Here is a 5317-nt window from a genome sequence, read left to right as displayed (position 1 = left end):
CACATCCCCACAATTCTTACATCACAAAACCTTTAAACAACTTAACTTTAAACTTGGCACATCCCCACAATTCTTACATCACAAAACCTTTAAACTTCCCATCATCAATAATACTGAAAATGAAAAATGAAAAAATATTTCTGCTCAATATGTCATAAATAAGGAAAGATGGAATAGAAATAAGATATTAATAACAAATAGAACCTCAGTCTTATACTCTCTGAATTTTTCAAGAGCTTCGAGCTTGTGATGCATTAGGTAAAAATAGCCATACCTTGAATAATCATCAATAAAACTGATGAAATATTCATACCCTCCACGTACTTTGATATTCATTGGACCACAGAGATCTGTATGCACGAGTTCTAAGGTTTCTTTGGCTCTATAACCTTTTTCGGAAAATGATCGTTTAGTCATTTTACCCTCAAGACAAGACTCACATGGAGGTAAAGAGTTGTCTTCTAACTCATTTAGAAGTCCTCTTTTAATCAATCTCTCAATCCTATTGAGATTAATGTGGCCTAGTCCTAAGTGCCAAAGATAGGTATTAGGAGAAATCTTTTGTCGTTTATTTTGAGTTTCAGCTGTTTTAAACATCTCGGTATTTAAAATAGCTTTTGATTCGCTCGATTTTAACATATATAAGTTGTTTTCTAGTTTTGCAGAACAAATATGAATACCTCTTTTGCAAATGAACACTTCATTGATTTCAAAAGATACTTTATACAGTTGTTCTAATAAACAAGAGATAGATATTAAATTTCTTTTCATTTCAAGAACAAAAAGTACATTATCTAATATAATGAATCTATCTCCAAAAAACAACTTTAAATTTCCTACTGATCTTGCTGAGACAACCTCTCCTATTTCAACCTTGAGTGTTATCTCGCCGTCCGCAAGCATTCTTCAAGAGCTAGTTTCCTGGTAAAAAGAACAAATATGATTAGTCGTCCCTGAATCTAGTATCCAAGTTAAGTTGTCATACTCTACTATACATAGTTCTACAACGAGTAAATCATATTTACCTTGTTGTGTCTTTTCGGCTTTTTTCTCTGAAGGTATTTCAGACAGTTTCTCTTCCAATGCCCGTTTTCGTTGCAATAGAAACATTTTCCTTTATTTGCTTTTTGAAACTTGTGTTTGCGGTTAGTAGGAATCTTATTTTTCCCTTTACCCTTCTTTTTCATCAAAACACTTTTAGAAGTTGAAGGTCCAAACTTATTTTTGGAGGACGATCCTCGTAGTAATTTCTTAGAGATAGCAACATTTGCTTCTCCTGTTTGTCCCTTGTTCGTTAAGAGGGACTGATAAGTCTGTAGCTCATTGAGAAGAGCAGTCAAGTTATATTCTATTTTGTTCATTACCACATTGATGCAGAACTGGAAGAAGCTCTTCGGAAGCGACATCATGATAAAACTGACTTGACTCTTCTCATCAATGACAACTTCATTTTCTTCTGCCACATTGAAATGGACCATCATGTCGAGGATATGTTCTCTAACTGAGGTCCCTTCTTTCATATGGCAGTTGTAAATGTATTTTATGGCTTCATGTCTAAGGGAGAAGGACGGTTGTCCAAACATCCCTTTTAGAGATTCCATAATCTCTTTAGCAGTACCCATAACATTGTGTTTCTTAGCCAAAACATCAGATATGCTGGCTAGAATGTACACTCGGGCTTTGTCATTTGCCTTTATCCATCTGTCATACGCATCCCGAACTGTTCGGTTTGCATTTGAGCTGGGGTTTAGAGAACACTCCTCAGTTAAAACAAACTTTAAATCATCAATGACCAGTATTGTGTTTAGGTTTGATTTCCAAGTTGTGTAATTCTCGCCGTTTAATTTCTCAGAAGCGAGTAATTGTACTATTGAGTTTGTCATGCTGTGATATAAAGAAAATTCTATTAGTGATTTGACTTAATCCTATTTAATCCAATCAGTTTTAGCAAATGTAATAATGTACCCAAATCATTATTAATTTGCAACGATACTTTAGTGAGTTAGAGCAACTGCTATCAAGGGGCAGTCAATCACTCATTTACTAAACCAAGACATTCTTGACTTAAACATTAATCCCAAAATAACTCTTGTTCCTATAGTGTTCTTAGTTATCGCTGTTTTGGTCAAGAGTATACCAACTCTTAGTATTTCTTCGTAAGTGTGACCCACCATTTTCAGACCTCATAGATCGGTCCCAACAATGCTATCGAATCAAAAAGCCAAAGTTGGGAACGGACCTAAGAAATCCTATCCATTTCTGGAGTTTGCGTTGTTTCGACTCCCATGTTACGACCTTCCGAATGGGTAGTTGCTCTAGGGCAACATGCAGGTGGAACATGGGAATCTCACGGTGCAACCTAGTGGTGGAGACCATAGGACGTATTTGATATACTTTCTTCTCCCACTTACTATAAATACTTTCTCTATTGACCTTGTTATTGACTCATGCAAATACCTTCTGAATGGACGACGCTCCCAGGGCGACACGAGGCCGAGCATGAATCTCACTGTGTGAATTTTATAGAGAGCGTGAAAAGAAAACGATGTATCTTATACACCTTTTTCCTCCCACTAAGTATTTTAGATGGTTGGGTATACTCATTACTTAAGTATATTCCGGCTAATTAAATATAACTTAAGTCTAGGTGATTTTTCTAAATCTTACATCACTTAAGCATGCTCATAAAACTGGCTAACTAAGCTCAAGTATTGGTCCGATCTCCAGGTAGTAGGTGTTCCGTAAACCGTCAACATAAGTACCTCCAGCCTGAGACAAGATCGTGCTAGGTGAGCTTTCTCGTAACCGCAATTTTGTAAGACATTGACCTATTTTAACTATTAAAATTGATTGTGCTCGGTTCTTAACCCTAAGTGAGCATGCACTTATCTTTATTATAGATTTTAACGTCTATCTCGTTGTATGACGTTGAAAATAACCTATAACATGCATCTAACATGCTTTATATAACAATTATATAATCATCCATTCCATGCAATAATATAACAATTTATATCTATCACTAATGGAACCCTAAACGTGCATACTATACATCATAACACTTATAACATACTTGGAATGCATGAAACATGCTTAGCCTATGGTGGGATTTTAAATCTATATGACATACTTTATGCATATACATTTTCTATTTAATTAAAACATACATTCATAATGCATAATTAATTAAACACACTAAAGTGGGTTGGTTTTGGCATTTTAAAGCAAGCAATTAACTAAATTATTACATTAATAATTAAAAATAACTTGAGCCGCTCCCGAGGATCATGAACTGGGCGAACCAACCCTTAAAAACGTTGAATCGGACCCCAACGGCAGAAAAAACACCCGAATCGCCTCTTCCATCTTCTTCGGTTCAGCTTGCTATCTCTTCCATTTTCGATCAATTACAACCTAAAATGGACTCTAATGACTCCATAAAAATTACAGACCTTTCTTCATTCATTAAAGCCCATACACATTAGGCTTATTACAATAATTGTATCAAATGGAAACATAAAAAAAAATGCCAAATCCAAAACCATCAACTTTAGCAACCACAAACTTCATTCATGAAATGGTACCCACCATGATAAAATTAATGTAAACAAAGTGCCTAAAACTTGCTCTGATACCAATTGATGGTGTTAATATATCACATGCGAAAGCAATTTGGATCTTAGGCACTTTCAGAACATCAATTATAGTAAATAACTAGCATGTTCATAAGTATTAAAACTTAATGAGTTTAGATACTAACCTTTTGTAGTTTAAACTTCTCTTTCCTCACGAATCGGTTTCGAACCACCACTAGTGTGTTTTCCACTATCCTCCGGCCTTAGAACGGGATTGTGGAATCTGGTGAGCGACTAAACTTGGGAGGGATTTTGTATATGTGAAGAGAGTGTTTGTGAGAGGTTTTTCTCAAGGTTTTTTTTTTCACCAAGAAGAAGAAGACCTTCAATATACCATGATCACTCTATTTAAAGAGTCATGTTTGCATGTTCATGCAAATTTGAGATCACCAAATTTTGACACTTAAAATTCCACTCAAATGTTTGGGATTATGTGGCAAGCATGCATGTTTGAGTTAACCAAATTTTGACACTCAAAATTCCACTCAAACTTGTGGGGTTTATTTGGCAAGCATGCAAGTTTGGTTAAACCAAATTTTGACACCTCAAAATTCCATTAACATGGATTTTTCTCTTAAATGAGTCAACATTTTGACTTTCTTCATTTTAATTCAACAATTAATTTGAATAATGAATTTCAAATTAAAGTAACATTAAAGGATTAATTAAACTATTTAATTAATATTTAATATTAATTCAAATGCCAATCTCAATCAATTCTGACCATAATTGATCAAGATATTTAAAACTTATTTAAATATCTTAGATTATCTCTTTTTGTTAATTCGTAAATAAAACAAAAATGCGGTTAAATATATCGTATAAATGTAGCGCATATTCCCTAATTTGAATTCGAACACTTCGAACTCACTCGTCACACTTTTCTATAGTCCGATATGAGCTAGCAGAGAGACCTAATGGACTTATAGATCATGCGCTCCAACGATCCAAGATTAACCGGTTAAACTCATTAACCTTGTTAACCAACATTCGTTAACTACTAGGACACTCCACTATAGCCTAGTAGTTGCACTCCCCTCACTATAGATATATTTTTGTCCATTTGATATAACCATGATTAGTAAGTCGATCCTTCACAGGTTGTTCGTAACTAGAGCTGGGTCAATTTACTGTTTTACCCCTAAAGTTACTTCTTTTTTCTTATGTCTCACTGATCTTCTAATGAACAATTGGTTTGTGGTCCAACCAGTAAACCGAATCCCTCTCAGGCTAATGAGAGGGTGGGGCCCCTTGTTCAAGACCTGGAGTTAGTGCTTAAGGGAACTACCTCTCTTCTATCCCCAAAAGTGGGTAGGAGTAAATTCCATCTTGCACCCCACGTCCCCAGCCATTCACCCAGTCTTACCCCTGAAATGGGAGGCCTATTGAGTCCGCAAACTAGAGCCACTCTCACCCATGCAAATCTAAGGATAATTCCGAATAAACAGGAGTTCATGGTTAGCTCAGGATTAAAACCGAGTTACCTAGGTTATCGAATGAAAAGAAAATCAGTCTCAATAGTAAACGACATTATAAAGTGAGAGTGGTTTTCTTCATGGTCCGATCTTATGCAATACTCATTGCATAGGACACCCCCACTCACATGTCTCCGCATGTACAATTTAGTGATCACATTGTTTATATCATATACAAAAGTGGGCCGCATCCATAGTGTCCCTAGA

Source organism: Cucurbita moschata, unplaced genomic scaffold (assembly GCF_002738365.1).
Source record: "Cucurbita moschata cultivar Rifu unplaced genomic scaffold, Cmos_1.0 Cmo_Scf00004, whole genome shotgun sequence".
Classification (NCBI taxonomy): Eukaryota; Viridiplantae; Streptophyta; class Magnoliopsida; order Cucurbitales; family Cucurbitaceae; genus Cucurbita; species Cucurbita moschata.
This window is presented reverse-complemented; position numbering follows the sequence as displayed.